The sequence below is a fragment of the Hyperolius riggenbachi genome, chromosome 4 (genome assembly GCF_040937935.1).
Source record: "Hyperolius riggenbachi isolate aHypRig1 chromosome 4, aHypRig1.pri, whole genome shotgun sequence".
NCBI classification, from domain to species: domain Eukaryota; kingdom Metazoa; phylum Chordata; class Amphibia; order Anura; family Hyperoliidae; genus Hyperolius; species Hyperolius riggenbachi.
The window spans coordinates 16,072,723-16,091,764 of NC_090649.1; positions in this window are offsets into that span (position 1 = coordinate 16,072,723).

Below are 19,042 nucleotides of genomic sequence, written 5' to 3' on the forward strand. Positions count from 1 at the left end.
CACTAGAGGCCTCCGGTGGTCATGTAAGTTATGTGCCACACTGCTCCTAGGGTGACATAGCTAACACTAGAGGCCTCCGGTGGTCATGTAAGTTATGTGCCACGCTGCTCCTAGGGTGACATAGCTAACACTAGAGGCCTCCAGTGGTCATGTAAGTTATGTGCCACGCTGCTCCTAGGGTGACATAGCTAACACTAGAGGCCTCTAGTGATCAAGTAAGCTATGTTCCACGCTGCTCCTAGGGTGACATAGCTAACACTAGAGGCCTCTGGTGGTCATGTAAGCTATGTGCCACGCTGCTCCTAGGGTGACATAGCTAAAACTAGAGGACTCTGGTGGTCATGTAAGTTATGTGCCACGCTGCTCCTAGGGTGACATAGCTTACACTAGAGGCCTCTAGTGGTCAAGTATGTTATGTGCCATTCTGCTCCTAGGGTGACATAGCTAAAACTAGAGGACTCTGGTGGTCATGTAAGTTATGTGCCACGCTGCTCCTAGGGTGACATAGCTTACACTAGAGGCCTCTAGTGGTCAAGTATGTTATGTGCCACGCTGCTCCTAGGGTGACATAGCTAACACTAGAGGCCTCTAGTGATCATGTAAGCTATGTGCCACGCTGCTCCTAGGGTGACATAGCTAACACTAGAGGCCTCTAGTGGTCAAGTATGTTATGTGCCACGCTGCTCCTAGGGTGACATAGCTAACACTAGAGGCCTCTAGTGGTCAAGTAAGTTATGTGCCACGCTGCTACTAGGGTGACATAGCTAACACTAGAGGCCTCCAGTGGTCATGTAAGTTATGTGCCACGCTGCTCCTAGGGTGACATAGCTTACACTAGAGGCCTCTAGTGGTCAAGTATGTTATGTGCCACGCTGCTCCTAGGGTGACATAGCTAACACTAGAGGCCTCTAGTGATCATGTAAGCTATGTGCCACGCTGCTCCTAGGGTGACATAGCTAACACTAGAGGCCTCTAGTGGTCAAGTATGTTATGTGCCACGCTGCTCCTAGGGTGACATAGCTAACACTAGAGGCCTCTAGTGGTCAAGTAAGTTATGTGCCACGCTGCTCCTAGGGTGACATAGCTAACACTAGAGGCCTCCAGTGGTCATGTAAGTTATGTGCCACGCTGCTCCTAGGGTGACATAGCTAACACTAGAGGCCTCTAGTGGTCATGTAAGTTATGTGGCACGCTGCTCCTAGGGTGACATAGCTAACACTAGAGGCCTCCAGTGGTCAAGTAAGTTATGTGCCACGCTGCTCCTAGGGTGACATAGCTAACACTAGAGGCCTCTAGTGGTCATGTATGTTATGTGCCACGCTGCTCCTAGGGTGACATAGCTAACACTAGAGGCCTCTAGTGGTCAAGTAAGTTATGTGCCACGCTGCTCCTAGGGTGACATAGCTAACACTAGAGGCCTCTGGTGGTCATGTAAGTTATGTGCCACGCTGCTCCTAGGGTGACATAGCTAACACTAGAGGCCTCTAGTGGTCATGTATGTTATGTGCCACGCTGCTCCTAGGGTGACATAGCTAACACTAGAGGCCTCCGGTGGTCAAGTAAGTTATGTGCCACGCTGCTCCTAGGGTGACATAGCTAACACTAGAGGCCTCCAGTGGTCATGTAAGTTATGTGCCACGCTGCTCCTAGGGTGACATAGCTAATACTAGAGGCCTCTAGTGGTCAAGTAAGTTATGTGCCACGCTGTTCCTAGGGTGACATAGCTAACACTAGAGGCCTCTAGTGGTCAAGTAAGTTATGTGCCACGCTGCTCCTAGGGTGACATAGCTAACACTAGAGGCCTCTGGTGGTCATGTAATTTATGTGCCACGCTGCTCCTAGGGTGACATAGGTAACACTAGAGGCCTCTGGTGGTCATGTAAGTTATGTGCCACGCTGCTCCTAGGGTGACATAGCTAACACTAGAGGCCTCTCGTGGTCATGTAAGTTATGTGCCACGCTGCTCCTAGGGTGACATAGCTAACACTAGAGGCCTCTAGTGATCATGTAAGCTATGTGCCACGCTGCTCCTAGGGTGGTATAGCTAACACTAGAGGCCTCCAGTGGTCATGTAAGTTATGTGCCACGCTGCTCCTAGGGTGACATAGCTAACACTAGAGGCCTCCAGTGGTCATGTAAGTTATGTGCCACGCTGCTCCTAGGGTGACATAGCTAACACTAGAGGCCTCCGGTGGTCATGTAAGTTATGTGCCACGCTGCTCCTAGGGTGACATAGCTAAAACTAGAGGCCTCTGGTGGTCATGTAAGTTATGTGCCACGCTGCTCCTAGGGTGACATAGCTAACACTAGAGGCCTCTAGTGGTCAAGTAAATTATGTGCCATGCTGCTCAGGGGGTGACATAGCTAACACTAGAGGCCTCCAGTGGTCATGTAAGTTATGTGCCACGCTGCACCTAGGGTGACATAGCTAACACTAGAGGCCTCTAGTGATCATGTAAGCTATGTGCCACGCTGCTCCTAGGGTGACATAGCTAACACTAGAGGCCTCCAGTGGTCATGTAAGTTATGTGCCACGCTGCTCCTAGGGTGACATAGCTAACACTAGAGCCCTCCAGTGGTCATGTAAGTTTTGTGCCACACTGCTCCTAGGGTGACATAGCTAACACTAGAGGCCTCTAGTGATCATGTAAGCTATGTTTCACGCTGCTCCTAGGGTGACATAGCTAACACTAGAGGCCTCCAGTGGTCATGTAATTTATGTGCCACGCTGCTCCTAGGGTGACATAGGTAACACTAGAGGCCTCCAGTGGTCATGTAAGTTATGTGCCACGCTGCTCCTAGGGTGACATAGCTAACACTAGAGGCCTCCTGTGGTCATGTAAGTTATGTGCCACGCTGCTCTTAGGGTGACATAGCTAACACTAGAGGCCTCTAGTGGTCATGTAAGTTATGTGGAACGCTGCTCCTAGGGTGACATAGCTAACACAAGAGGCCTCCAGTGGTCATGTAAGTTTTGTGCCACACTGCTCCTAGGGTGACATAGCTAACACTAGAGGCCTCTAGTGATCATGTAAGCTATGTTTCACGCTGCTCCTAGGGTGACATAGCTAACACTAGAGGCCTCCAGTGGTCATGTAAGTTATGTGCCACGCTGCTCCTAGGGTGACATAGCTAACACTAGAGGCCTCCAGTGGTCATGTAAGTTATGTGCCACGCTGCTCCTAGGGTGACATAGCTAACACTAGAGGCCTCTAGTGGTCAAGTAAATTATGTGCCATGCTGCTCCTAGGGTGACATAGCTAACACTAGAGGCCTCCAGTGGTCATGTAAGTTATGTGCCACGCTGCACCTAGGGTGACATAGCTAACACTAGAGGCCTCTAGTGGTCATGTAAGTTATGTGCCACGCTGCTCCTAGGGTGACATAGCTAACACTAGAGGCCTCTAGTGATCATGTAAGCTATGTGCCACGCTGCTCCTAGGGTGACATAGCTAACACTAGAGGCCTCCAGTGGTCATGTAAGTTATGTGCCACGCTGCTCCTAGGGTGACATAGCTAACACTAGAGGCCTCTAGTGATCATGTAAGCTATGTGCCACGCTGCTCCTAGGGTGACATAGCTAACACTAGAGGCCTCCAGTGGTCATGTAAGTTATGTGCCACGCTGCTCCTAGGGTGACATAGCTAACACTAGAGGCCTCCAGTGGTCATGTAAGTTATGTGCCACGCTGCTCCTAGGGTGACATAGCTAACACTAGAGGCCTCCTGTGGTCATGTAAGTTATGTGCCACGCTGCTCTTAGGGTGACATAGCTAACACTAGAGGCCTCTAGTGGTCATGTAAGTTATGTGGCACGCTGCTCCTAGGGTGACATAGCTAACACTAGAGGCCTCCAGTGGTCATGTAAGTTTTGTGCCACACTGCTCCTAGGGTGACATAGCTAACACTAGAGGCCTCCAGTGGTCATGTAAGTTATGTGCCACGCTGCTCCTAGGGTGACATAGCTAACACTAGAGGCCTCTAGTGATCATGTAAGCTATGTTTCACGCTGCTCCTAGGGTGACATAGCTAACACTAGAGGCCTCTAGTGATCATGTATGTTATGTGCCACGCTGCTCCTAGGGTGACATAGCTAACACTAGAGGCCTATAGTGATCATGTAAGCTACGTGCCACGCTGCTCCTAAGGTGACATAGCTAACACTAGAGGCCTCCAGTGGTCATGTAAGTTATGTGCCACGCTGCTCCTAGGGTGACATAGCTAACACTAGAGGCCTCTAGTGGTCATGTAAGTTATGTGCCACGCTGCTCCTAGGGTGACATAGCTAACACTAGAGGCCTCTGGTGGTCATGTAAGTTATGTGCCACGCTGCTCCTAGGGTGACATAGCTAACACTAGAGGCCTCCAGTGGTCATGTAAGTTATGTGCCACGCTGCTCCTAGGGTGATATAGCTAATACTATAGGCCTCCAGTGGTCATGTAAGTTATGTGCCACACTGCTCCTAGGGTGACATAGCTAACACTAGAGGCCTCTAGTGGTCAAGTATGTTATGTGCCACGCTGCTCCTAGGGTGACATAGCTAATACTATAGGCCTCCAGTGGTCATGTAAGTTATGTGCCACACTGCTCCTAGGGTGACATAGCTAACACTAGAGGCCTCTAGTGGTCAAGTATGTTATGTGCCACGCTGCTCCTAGGGTGACATAGCTAACACTAGAGGCCTCTAGTGGTCATGTAAGTTATGTGCCACGCTGCTCCTAGGGTGACACAGATAACACTAGAGGCCTCCAGTGGTCATGTAAGTTATGTGCCACGCTGCTCCTAGGGTGACATAGCTAACACTAGAGGCCTCCAGTGGTCATGTAAGTTATGTGCCACGCTGCTCCTAGGGTGACATAGCTAACACTAGAGGCCTCTAGTGGTCAAGTAAGTTATGTGCCACGCTGCTCCTAGGGTGATATAGCTAACACTAGAGGCCTCCAGTGGTCATGTAAATTTTGTGCCACACTGCTCTTAGGGTGACATAGCTAACACTAGAGGCCTCCAGTGGTCATGTAAGTTATGTGCCACGCTGCTCCTAGGGTGACATAGCTAACACTAGAGGCCTCCAGTGGTCATGTAAGTTATGTGCCACGCTGCTCCTAGGGTGACATAGCTTACACTAGAGGCCTCCAGTGGTCATGTAAGTTATGTGCCACACTGCTCCTAGGGTGACATAGCTAACACTAGAGGCCTCCGGTGGTCATGTAAGTTATGTGCCACGCTGCTCCTAGGGTGACATAGCTAACACTAGAGGCCTATAGTGATCATGTAAGCTACGTGCCACGCTGCTCCTAAGGTGACATAGCTAATACTAGAGGCCTCCAGTGGTCATGTAAGTTATGTGCCATGCTGCTCCTAGGGTGACATAGCTAACACTAGAGGCCTCTAGTGATCATGTAAGTTATGTGCCACGCTGCTCCTAGGGTGACATAGCTAACACTAGAGGCCTCCAGTGGTCATGTAAGCTATGTTCCACGCTGCTCCTAGGGTGACATAGCTAACACTAGAGGCCTCTGGTGGTCATGTAAGTTATGTGCCACGCTGCTCCTAGAGTGACATAGCTAACACTAGAGGCCTCTAGTGGTCATGTAAGTTATGTGCCACGCTGCTCCTAGGGTGACATAGCTAACACTAGAGGCCTCTAGTGATCATGTAAGTTATGTGCCATGCTGCTCCTAGGGTGACACAGATAACACTAGAGGCCTCCAGTGGTCATGTAAGTTATGTGCCACACTGCTCCTAGGGTGACATAGCTAACACTAGAGGCCTCCAGTGGTCATGTAAGTTATGTGCCACGCTGCTCCTAGGGTGACACAGATAACACTAGAGGCCTCAAGTGGTCATGTAAGTTATGTGCCACGCTGCTCCTAGGGTGACATAGCTAACACTAGAGGCCTCTGGTGGTGAAGTAAGTTATGTGCCACGCTGCTCCTAGGGTGACATAGCTAACATTAGAGGCCTCTGGTGGTCATGTAAGTTATCTGCCATGCTGCTCCTAGGGTGACATAGCTAACACTAGAGGCCTCTGGTGGTCATGTAAGTTATCTGCCATGCTGCTCCTAGGGTGACATATCTAACACTAGAGGCCTCCAGTGGTCATGTAAGTTATGTGCCACGCTGCTCCTAGGGTGACATAGCTTACACTAGAGGCCTCTAGTGGTCAAGTAAGTTATGTGCCACGCTGCTCCTAGGGTGACATAGCTAACACTAGAGGCCTCCAGTGGTCATGTAAGTTATGTGCCACGCTGCTCCTAGGGTGACATAGCTAACACTAGAGGCCTCTGGTGGTGAAGTAAGTTATGTGCCACGCTGCTCCTAGGGTGACATAGCTAACACTAGAGGCCTCTGGTGGTCATGTAAGTTATCTGCCATGCTGCTCCTAGGGTGACATATCTAACACTAGAGTCCTCTGGTGGTCATGTAAGTTATGTGCCACGCTGCTCCTAGGGTGACATAGCTAACACTAGAGGCCTCCAGTGGTCATGTAAGTTATGTGCCACGCTGCTCCTAGGGTGACATAGCTAACACTAGAGGCCTCTAGTGGTCATGTAAGCTATGTGCCACGCTGCTCCTAGGGTGACATAGCTAACACTAGAGGCCTCTAGTGGTCATGTAAGTTATGTGGCACGCTGCTCCTAGGGTGACATAGCTAACACTAGAGGCCTCCAGTGGTCATGTAAGTTATGTGCCACGCTGCTCCTAGGGTGACATAGCTAACACTAGAGGCCTCCAGTGGTCATGTAAGTTATGTGCCACACTGCTCCTAGGGTGACATAGCTAACACTAGAGGCCTCTAGTGGTCATGTAAGTTATGTGGCACGCTGCTCCTAGGGTGACATAGCTAACACTAGAGGCCTCCAGTGGTCATGTAAGTTATGTGCCACGCTGCTCCTAGGGTGACATAGCTAACACTAGAGGCCTCCAGTGGTCATGTAAGCTATGTGCCACGCTGCTCCTAGGGTGACATAGCTAACACTAGAGGCCTCTAGTGGTCATGTAAGTTATGTGCCACGCTGCTCCTAGGGTGACATAGCTAACACTAGAGGCCTATAGTGGTCATGTAAGTTATGTGCCACGCTGCTCCTAGGGTGACATAGCTAATACTATAGGCCTCCAGTGGTCATGTAAGTTATGTGCCACACTGCTCCTAGGGTGACATAGCTAACACTAGAGGCCTCTAGTGGTCAAGTATGTTATGTGCCACGCTGCTCCTAGGGTGACATAGCTAACACTAGAGGCCTCTAGTGGTCATGTATGTTATGTGCCACGCTGCTCCTAGGGTGACATAGCTAACACTAGAGGCCTCCGGTGGTCATGTAAGTTATGTGCCACGCTGCTCCTAGGGTGACATAGCTAACACTAGAGGCCTCCGGTGGTCATGTAAGTTATGTGCCACGTTGCTCCTAGGGTGACATAGCTAACACTAGAGGCCTCTGGTGGTCATGTAAGTTATGTGCCACGCTGCTCCTAGGGTGACATAGCTAACACTAGTGGCCTCTAGTGGTCAAGTAAGTTATGTGCCACGCTGCTCCTAGGGTGACATAGCTAACACTAGAGGCCTCTGGTGGTCATGTAAGTTATGTGCCACGCTGCTCCTAGGGTGACATAGCTAACACTAGTGGCCTCTAGTGGTCAAGTAAGTTATGTGCCACACTGCTCCTAGGGTGATATAGCTAACACTAGAGGCCTCCAGTGGTCATGTAAGTTATGTGCCACACTGCTCCTAGGGTGACATAGCTAACACTAGAGGCCTCTGGTGGTCATGTAAGTTATGTGCCACGCTGCTCCTAGGGTGACATAGCTAACACTAGTGGCCTCTAGTGGTCAAGTAAGTTATGTGCCACACTGCTCCTAGGGTGATATAGCTAACACTAGAGGCCTCTAGTGGTCATGTATGTTATGTGCCATGCTGCTCCTAGGGTGATATAGCTAACACTAGAGGCCTCCAGTGGTCATGTAAGTTATGTGCCACGCTGCTCCTAGGGTGACATAGCTAACACTAGAGGCCTCCAGTGGTCATGTAAATTTTGTGCCACACTGCTCTTAGGGTGACATAGCTAATACTAGAGGCCTCTAGTGGTCAAGTATGTTATGTGCCATGCTACTCCTAGGGTGACATAGCTAACACTAGAGGCCTCTAGTTGTCATGTAAGTTATGTGGCACGCTGCTCCTAGGGTGACATAGCTAACACTAGAGGCCTCCGGTGGTCATGTAAGTTATGTGCCACGCTGCTCCTAGGGTGACATAGCTAACACTAGAGGCCTCTAGTGGTCATGTAAGTTATGTGCCACGCTGCTCCTAGGGTGACATAGCTAACACTAGAGGCCTCTAGTGGTCATGTAAGTTATGTGCCACGCTGCTCCTAGGGTGAGATAGCTAACACTAGAGGCCTCTAGTGGTCATGTATGTTATGTGCCACGCTGCTCCTAGGGTGACATAGCTAACACTAGAGGCCTCTAGTGGTCATGTAAGTTATGTGCCACGCTGCTCCTAGGGTGACATAGCTAACACTAGAGGCCTCTGGTGGTCATGTAAGTTATGTGCCACGCTGCTCCTAGGGTGACATAGCTAACACTAGAGGCCTCCAGTGATCATGTAAGCTATGTGCCACGCTGCTCCTAGGGTGACATAGCTAACACTAGAGGCCTCCAGTGGTCATGTAAGTTATGTGCCACGCTGCTCCTAGGGTGACATAGCTAACACTAGAGGCCTCTAGTGGTCATGTAAGTTATGTGCCACGCTGCTCCTAGGGTGACATAGCTAACACTAGAGGCCTCTAGTGGTCATGTAAGTTATGTGCCACGCTGCTCCTAGGGTGACATAGCTAACACTAGAGGCCTCCAGTGGTCATGTAAGTTATGTGCCACGCTGCTCCTAGGGTGACATAGCTAACACTAGAGGCCTCCAGTGGTCATGTAAGTTATGTGCCACGCTGCTCCTAGGGTGACATAGCTAACACTAGAGGCCTCTAGTGGTCATGTAAGTTATGTGCCACGCTGCTCCTAGGGTGACATAGCTAACACTAGAGGCCTCTAGTGGTCATGTAAGTTATGTGCCACGCTGCTCCTAGGGCGGCATAGCTAACACTAGAGGCCTCCAGTGATCATGTAAGTTATGTGCCATGCTGCTCCTAGGGTGACACAGATAACACTAGAGGCCTCCAGTGGTCATGTAAGTTATGTGCCACGCTGCTCCTAGGGTGACATAGATAAAACTAGAAGCCTCTGGTGGTCATGTAAGTTATGTGCCACGCTGCTCCTAGGGTGACATAGCTAACACTAGAGGCCTCCAGTGGTCATGTAAATTATGTGCCATGCTGCTCCTAGGGTGACATAGCTAACACTAGAGGCCTCCAGTGGTCATGTAAGTTATGTGCCATGCTGCTCCTAGGGTGACATAGCTAACACTAGAGGCCTCTAGTGGTCATGTAAGTTATGTGCCACGCTGCTCCTAGGGTGACATAGCTAACACTAGAGGCCTCCAGTGGTCATGTAAGTTATGTGCCACGCTGCTCCTAGGGTGACATAGCTAACACTAGAGGCCTCCAGTGGTCATGTAAGTTATGTGCCACGCTGCTCCTAGGGTGACATAGCTAACACTAGAGGCCTCCAGTGGTCATGTAAGTTATGTGCCACGCTGCTCCTAGGGTGACATAGCTAACACTAGAGTCCTCTGGTGGTCATGTAAGTTATGTGCCACGCTGCTCCTAGGGTGACATAGCTAACACTAGAGGCCTCTGGTGGTCATGTAAGTTATGTGCCACGCTGCTCCTAGGGTGACATAGCTAACACTAGAGGCCTCTAGTGGTCATGTAAGTTATGTGCCACGCTGCTCCTAGGGTGACATAGCTAACACTAGAGGCCTCTGGTGGTCATGTAAGTTATGTGCCACGCTGCTCCTAGGGTGACATAGCTAACACTAGAGGCCTCCGGTGGTCATGTAAGTTATGTGCCACACTGCTCCTAGGGTGACATAGCTAACACTAGAGGCCTCTGGTGGTCATGTAAGTTATGTGCCACGCTGCTCCTAGGGTGACATAGCTAACACTAGAGGCCTCCAGTGGTCATGTAAGTTATGTGCCACGCTGCTCCTAGGGTGACATAGCTAACACTAGAGGCCTCCAGTGGTCATGTAAGTTATGTGCCACGCTGCTCCTAGGGTGACATAGCTAACACTAGAGGCCTCTGGTGGTCATGTAAGTTATGTGCCACGCTGCTCCTAGGGTGACATAGCTAACACTAGAGGCCTCTGGTGGTCATGTAAGTTATGTGCCACGCTGCTCCTAGGGTGACATAGCTAACACTAGAGGCCTCCGGTGGTCATGTAAGTTATGTGCCACGCTGCTCCTAGGGTGACATAGCTAACACTAGAGGCCTCCAGTGATCATGTAAGCTATGTGCCACGCTGCTCCTAGGGTGACATAGCTAACACTAGAGGCCTCTGGTGGTCATGTAAGTTATGTGCCACGCTGCTCCTAGGGTGACATAGCTAACACTAGAGGCCTCTGGTGGTCATGTAAGTTATGTGCCACGCTGCTCCTAGGGTGACATAGCTAACACTAGAGGCCTCCAGTGGTCATGTAAGTTATGTGCCACGCTGCTCCTAGGGTGACATAGCTAACACTAGAGGCCTCTAGTGGTCATGTAAGTTATGTGCCACGCTGCTCCTAGGGTGACATAGCTAACACTAGAGGCCTCCAGTGGTCATGTAAGTTATGTGCCACGCTGCTCCTAGGGTGACATAGCTAACACTAGAGGCCTCTAGTGGTCATGTAAGTTATGTGCCACACTGCTCCTAGGGTGACATAGCTAACACTAGAGGCCTCCAGTGGTCATGTAAGTTATGTGCCACGCTGCTCCTAGGGTGACATAGCTAACACTAGAGGCCTCCAGTGGTCATGTAAGTTATGTGCCACACTGCTCCTAGGGTGACATAGCTAACACTAGAGGCCTCTAGTGGTCATGTAAGTTATGTGCCACGCTGTTCCTAGGGTGACATAGCTAACACTAGAGGCCTCTAGTGGTCATGTAAGTTATGTGCCACACTGCTCCTAGGGTGACATAGCTAACACTAGAGGCCTCTAGTGGTCATGTAAGTTATGTGCCACGCTGCTCCTAGGGTGACATAGCTAACACTAGAGGCCTCCAGTGGTCATGTAAGTTATGTGCCACGCTGCTCCTAGGGTGAAATAGCTAACACTAGAGGCCTCTAGTGGTCAAGTAAGTTATGTGCCACGCTGCTCCTAGGGTGACATAGGTAACACTAGAGGCCTCTGGTGGTCATGTAAGTTATGTGCCACGCTGCTCCTAGGGTGACATAGCTAACACTAGAGGCCTCCAGTGGTCATGTAAGTTATGTGCCACGCTGCTCCTAGGGTGACATAGCTAACACTAGAGGCCTCTGGTGGTGAAGTAAGTTATGTGCCACGCTGCTCCTAGGGTGACATAGCTAACACTAGAGGCCTCTGGTGGTCATGTAAGTTATGTGCCACGCTGCTCCTAGGGTGACATAGCTAACACTAGAGGCCTCTGGTGGTGAAGTAAGTTATGTGCCACGCTGCTCCTAGGGTGACATAGCTAACACTAGAGGCCTCCAGTGGTCATGTAAGTTATGTGCCACACTGCTCCTAGGGTGACATAGCTAACACTAGAGGCCTCTGGTGGTGAAGTAAGTTATGTGCCACGCTGCTCCTAGGGTGACATAGCTAACACTAGAGGCCTCCAGTGGTCATGTAAGTTATGTGCCACGCTGCTCCTAGGGTGACATAGCTAACACTAGAGGCCTCTGGTGGTCATGTAAGCTATGTGCAACGCTGTCCCTAGTGTCTGTACTTATGTCACACAGGCGCCCGGGACTCGGGAGTGAAGTAGCAGCAGAGACTGGGATCGCATGATGGACAGGTGAGCTTCACCACACAGCCTGGGTAAGGAACTGGGAGTGAAACAGCGCCACCATAGGCCATAATGTGAATTACTGGTATAACGGTGCTCAGACACTAATTTTGGTACCGTCAAAAGCAATATCTGGCAGCTGAATTACAGCTTTCCACCAGAGTCCATGGTGGCCTGGAGGGGAATAGTAATTAGCTCCCTCTCTGATCAGATCAATCAATGATTGCAGAGAGATCTGTCATATTGGCCAGTGTATACCCAGCTTAAGGGCCCGTTCACACTGCACGCGTTTCCAGCCGCGTTTTGGAAACGCGTGCAGGTGGCCAAAACGCACGACATCAGACATTGCATAGAGTGCAATGTCTGATGTTCACACAGCATGCGTTCCGGACCTATGCGGTCCGGGAACGCATGCTGCACGCAGATTTTACAAAAACGCGCGGCTGTCCCATTCACTTTTCAGTGATGGGATCAGCCACGCAACGCATACGAACGCGGACATGCGTGCGTTCGTACGCGTTGCGGTCCGCATGCGTTGCGGTCCGCATTTTGTAGTCTGAACGGGCCCTGAGAGTTACAAATAGTACATTTCTTTATAAGTGGGCACATTTATAAATTTAGCAGGGGTTCAAATAATTACTTCCTCCTACAGCAAAGTCCCTGTTATCAGGAGCTCAGGCAACCAAAAGTCTCAACTAACCGGCATACCTGAGGGGGTAACGGGAACAGAACATTTGGGGGCTTGCAGGGCCGATCCTCCGGGCGTGGTCTTCTACACATTCTGCAGCTCCCAGCACCTTTCTGGCATCCATGCACGGCTCCTGGCATGTCACGTGACCTGATGCGGGCGAGGTGACACATCGGGAGCCATATAGAGAGAACGTCCAAAAGCCACTACAGGAAGTGTACAAGATGACGACCAGAGGATCAGCAAGTATTTTCTGTTGTGGGGGAGGGGGGACACTTGTGCTAATTTTGGCCAGTTGCTCAAGCAACTGGCAAGCACACGTTTGCGGCATCAGGCACACCCCGTCGGTACCAGATATTAAAGAGAACCTAAACTGAGAAGGATATTTTTTTTGTTCCTTTTGTAATAGTAATAGTTGCCTGACTCTCCTGTTGAGCCTTTGTCTCTAATAATTTTAGCTACAGCCCCTGAACAAGCATGCAGATCAGGTACTCTGACTGAAAGGGGAACTTCAGCCTAAACAAACATAGGGCTCGATTCACAAAGCGGTGCTAACCCAGTTAGAGACTTTAGGCATGATAACCATTGCACCACTCTGGTGAAAAGCCAGTTTAGGTGTGATAAGTTTAGGCATGATAAGTTTAGGTGTGATAAGTTTAGGCATGCTAAGTTTAGATAAGTTTAGATCGCTTGCAAAGTCCCGCACGCAAAGCAGCGCCATTAAACTTTATACGAAGTGCACCAGTCTTTGCTAGCGTAAAACTTTTGATCAGCTGTGCACTGCGGTGCTAACGCAGTTGGCGCTTAAACTTATCACACCTAAACTTATCACACCTAAACTGATCATGCCTAAACTTATCACACCTAAACTTATCACACCTAAACTTATCATGCCTAAACTGAGTTTAGGCATGATAAAGGGCTTTTCACCAGGGTGCTAACTGTTAGCACCGCTTTGTGAATCAGGCCCATACTGTCATTAAGTTACATTAGTTATGTTAATTAGAATAGATAGGTAATATAATCTCTTACCCACCCTGTTTTAAAAGAACAGGCAAATGTTTGTGATTCATGAGGGCTGCCATCTTTGTCATGGGGGCAGCCATCTTTTTGGTTGAAAGGAGGTGACAAGGAGCAGGAGACACAGTTCCAACTGTCCTGTGTCCTGATTACCCCTCCTAGCTGCATGTGCTAGGCTTCAAATGTCATAATTTCAAGATGAAAAAAAAAAATTCCATCAAAACAGCAGAAAGAGAACAACAACATCAGAAATCCCATCATGCTTTGCACAGCATCAGGGGAAAAAAGCCCGGGCAGTTTTCTTCTGTGCAGCTAAAAATGATGCTTTGGTAAGAAAAACAAAGTTCTGATGCTGTGAAACTGTTAAAGAAACACCAGACCTTTTTAGTGCTGCTAAGTAGATTTTTAGTCTGGAGGTTCACTTGAAGTCAGACTGGATTAGCTGCATGCTTGTTTCAGGTGTGTGATTCAGCCACCACTGCAGCCAAAGCGATCAGCAGGACTGCCAGGCAACTGGTATTGTTTAAAAGGAAACATCCATATCCCTCTCAGTTTAGGTTCCCTTTAAAGGACATATGACAAACCGAGAGTCATACTACTAACATTTTACTTTCAAAATTATTTTATTAGGCACAAGTGTCAGTTTTTATAAAAAGGAATATAGTAATACAATGTGATACCCCAACATGGAGACACATTAATATCAACAGTAACCTGTAACAATCAATTCAATGACAGGATATTGCAAGAATACAACAGTCTACAAAGGAAGACAAGAAGTGGCTCAGTTATAAAAAGAATAAATTGATAATGCCGCATGACAGCATATATATAGGACAACTACTCCATGGGTAAACTGATACCCCAAATAAATGAGGTTCAATAAAGACCATCAACCACCCAAGTCGTTATTTAGAAGGTATACATGTGAAGTGGACAGATAAGCTCCTACAGGTCTAGCAGGGCTTGAGAACCTCTAGAAAGGCCTTTAACAATCCAAGGGTCCCAAACCTGATGGAAATGGTCCAGCCTGTCATAAATAATAGCGTTAATACTTTTGGCAGGTGAGTAGTGTTGAGCCAAACTTTTACTAATTTTGTGTTTCCTTAATTACGGATGCGAAATTTGCCGCTACGACACAAATTTGTAATTTTGTAATTGCCATACAAACCGTAATTTGAAACTCTGCAAAATTTCAGTTTTGTAATTTTGTGTTTCTGCGCAAATACGCGTTTAACGCGAAATTTCATAATTTTGTGGTTTTTTATGGAAACAAAGTTATTTTAAAGGGAATCTGAAGTGAAAATAAACTTATGATATAATGATTTGCATGTGTAGTACAGCAAATAAGTAAAACAGCAGAGACATAAGTCTAATATTGTTTCCAGTACAGGAAGAGTTAAGAAACTCCAGTTGTTATCTATGCAAAAAAGCCACTGATCTCTACGACTGTCAAAGTCGCAGAGAGCTCTGTCTTCTGAAGCTTATTATCTCAAGTGTCTGGTACTGTATTTTGCATTTTTCTGCAGAGGAAAGTTCAAAAGTTCACTAGCCTGCTCTGTAAAATCATTTAGAATGCTGAGTGTAGTATGTGAACTACAAATATTAGAGAATGATACAATGTTATAAAAAAACACTATATAACTGAAAATAAAAATATGAGAATACTTTCTTTGCTACTAATGTTGTAGTAACTATCTGTACTACACAACCAATTCATTACATCATCATTTTTTTTTCACTTCAGTGTCACTTTAATTACAAAAATGGATGTAATTTTGTCTCTAATAGTAATTATGCACATTTAGGTAATGATTAAACTCAGGAAAGTCACTGATTGATTGCAATTACTAATAATGAAAAGGCCCCTGCACATGCTGTTGCTTTAAATGTATCAGGAGGCTCTACTTGCAGCCACTTCTTATGTTCGGTACACACGTTGCGATTTCCCGCTCGAACCGCGGGATCGATTCGATCGATTTGATTATTTCCAACATGTTCGATCGTGTTTCGATGGATAGAGCCGTTGATTTTGCATACTTAATATGCAAAATCGACGGCTGTATCCATCGAAACACGATCAAACAAGTTGGAAATAATCAAATCGATCCAATCGATTCCGGGGATCGAGCGGGAAATCGCAACGTGTGTACCCAGCATAAGACAGGTGTTCTTTTTCACGGTGCACTTAGCGGTCATGCATGCTGAGACACTAGGTTTTGGGCCTTGCAATATCTGATAATGCAAAGATCCCTGCACGTGCTGTCACTTTAAATGTATCAGGAGCCTCTACCTGCAGCCACTTCTAAGACAGGTGCTCTTTGTCAAGGTGCACTTAGCGTTCATGCATGCTGAGACACTTGGGTCTGGGCCTTGCAATGCCTGATAATGCAAATTTCCCTGCAAGTGTTGTCACTTTAAATGTATCAGGAGCTTCTGGACTGGAACACAATTTTGAGAAAGGACGAGTTTATGTGTTAAACACAAAATTCTGATTGGTTTGTGTTACCTAAACGATCGTAGTTATGTAAAATTACTGTAATTACGAAATTACCCATAAAAGAAAATTTTGCGTAATTTTATGAAATTCTGATTATGGCCATAATCGTAATTTTGAGAATTATGCAAAATTTTGCGTAATCGTAATTAGCTCATTATGCTCATCACTACAGGTGAGGGTTAATTTTGTCAAGAACTAAAGAGTAAGAGAACATGGGAGACTTCCAATTCGCAGCAATATGGGTCTTTTTTGCTGTAACGATAAATTGGATGAGTTTATGTTGAGCCTGGGAACTGAGTCAGGCTTAAAGGGACACTGTAGGGGGGTCGGGGGAAAATGAGTTGAACTTACCCAGGGCTTCTAATGGTCCAGAGCAGACATCCTGTGCCCACACAGCCAGTCACCGATGCTCCGGTTCCGCCTCTGGAATTTCAGACTTTAAAGTCTGATAACCACTGCGCCTGCGTTGCCTTGTCCTCGATTCTGCTGATGTCACCAGGAGTGTACTGCGCAGGCCCAGTATGGTCTGTGTCTGTGCAGTACGCTCCTGGTGACATCAGCGGGATTGAGGACATGGCAACGCAGGTGCAGTGGTTTTCAGACTTTAAAGTCTGCAATTCCAGAAGTGAACCGGAGGCGGGGCCAGAGCATCGGTGAGTGGCTGCGCGGGCACAGGATGTCTGCGGGAGACCATTAGAAGCCCCGGGTAAGTTCAACTCCTTTTCCCCCGACCCCCTGCAGTATCCCTTTAAGCCCCAGTAAAAGTATTTATGGATCCATAGATATATGACGGTCTAAGAGGGAAATAATCAGGGTATGAACTCTTCTGCAAAGGCGGGAGACCCTCGGGAAAGTGCACCAAGTATGGTATATTGTACCTGGAACTTGGCAACCTCGGAAGCATAATCAACTCCTAGAAGGGTCTATCTTATCAAGCCGCTCAGGGACCAAATAGACACGATGTAAGAGCCTAACTGATACTTCCAGATTGGTGGATTGCATACTACCTTTAGGCTGCTTTCTCACCAAGACGTTGCGTTTAGGGGACGTTATAGGGCACATAACGTTCCCCTAACACAACGCCTGGTGGTGTTGGAGCAGGACGCTACCAAGAGCCGCGTTACAAGCAGCTCTTGGTGCGCCTGCTCTGTCGGAGGCGCTGCCGAGACCACGTGAGCGGAGCTCTCCGCATCACGTGGTCCCGCCAGCCAATCAGAGGCCGCTCCAAGAAGTAAACACTGCAAGTGCAGTGAATGTTAAGTAGCCATGTGCCTGGCTACGTAGCGGCCTCTCCCCGCCTCCTCTCCGCCCCTGAAATTAAAAAAAAAAACATACTGAGCATGTGCAAACAGTCTAACGCAGCTTAAGCCGCTAGAACGCACAGTATGCTGCACTTCAAACGAACGTGCAGCGTTACTGTGTAACGCAACGTGGGCACTGTGAACAGCCCATTGATTTTTCATTGCTGTGCGTTGGGGTGCGTTACAGGCTGCTCTAACGTGCGCCTGTAACGTCTCACTGTGATAGCAGCCTTAGACAATGTTTCAAAGCCCATTTCTCTGAATCATATCCAGCTCCCAGTCCCAGTGAATATAGGAAGCGGGTGGGCTATTGAGAGTAGCGTAAATGCAGACATCAAACCAACTAATGTTGATTCCAGTGATACCTTTAATGACTAACTGCACATGGTTTATTGCAAGCTTTGGAAATGTTACATTTCTTCCTGGCATCTCCAGGCATTACACAGAACTGGATCGGAAGTCTGTAACTGTACAATCAGGTCTGTATAATGCCTGAAGAAGAAAATACAGTTAACTATAAAAAAAAATTGCATTCAAATGTTCATGCAAAATTTCTGTCTTCCCATTGACTTGCATTGAACAGCACATTTATTGGGGGAGGTGTTTGGACCACTCATAAACTGATGTTTAGTCTAGCCAGGATGTGTTAGACCTTCACAGAGGAAGTTAGCATAGGAAACCCAGCCAGGTAGGTAATGGTAAAAAAAAAAAGTGAAAAATTATTAGTGCAGTAGCAAATGAAAAACAATAATGCAAAAAAAAAATAAAAAAATTACAGAGACATTAAGGCCCCGTTCACACTTGCGGTTTTGTCAAAACCGCACCGGATGTCCGGACCGCACCGTATCCGGACCGGACCTGATCCGTACGATTCCTATCCGGATCCGGTCCGGATCCGGTCCGTTTGCATCCGGTTTCCGTGCGGTGTGAACACGGTTGCGGTCCGGATCCGGTTTCTTAAGGAGATACACATCCTGTAAATACCTGGGGTCTGGGAGGTCAGCAGAAGGGTCTGGGGTCATTGTTGGAGACAGGTGGACGTGTGGAGACCATCCGTGGATACAGAGACTGCAGTTGGGACCATGGATCCAGGCATTTTTTACTCGTAAACCTGGGAATTCTCTCCTTCCTGTTGTTCGCCTCCTCGTTATCAGACATCAGACATGTTGCTGCCAAAACGAGCTCCAGCATGAAATCGCTGCTGCCCCACTCTTTGAACGCTGGGCCCATGTGGTCCCCATCCAAAATGCATAGGAAGTGGGGTAGAACGTCCGGTTTTTGTAGCCAGTGTGTTGTGCGCTCTCCGGCTCTCATTGCTTTGTATTGGCCGGATGGTGCAGTCCGGCTCCGCCCCGGATACGGCTGCCGGAGGAGCCGGACCAAAAAATAGCGCATGTTGGAACGGATGCCGGAGTCCGGAACCGGTCCGGATCCGGTCCGGCTCCGGTCCGGCAGAACGGACGCATGTGAACGGACGCATAGGCTTTCATTGCTATTGCCGTGCGTCCGTTCCGTCCGTTCTGCAAGCGGTCCGGCTCCGGCACGGCGATTCCGGACGGCCACCGCTAATGTGAACCGGGCCTTACACATTGAAAATGATAATGTATTACACAGCATACATTAAAAAATAGTAATAAA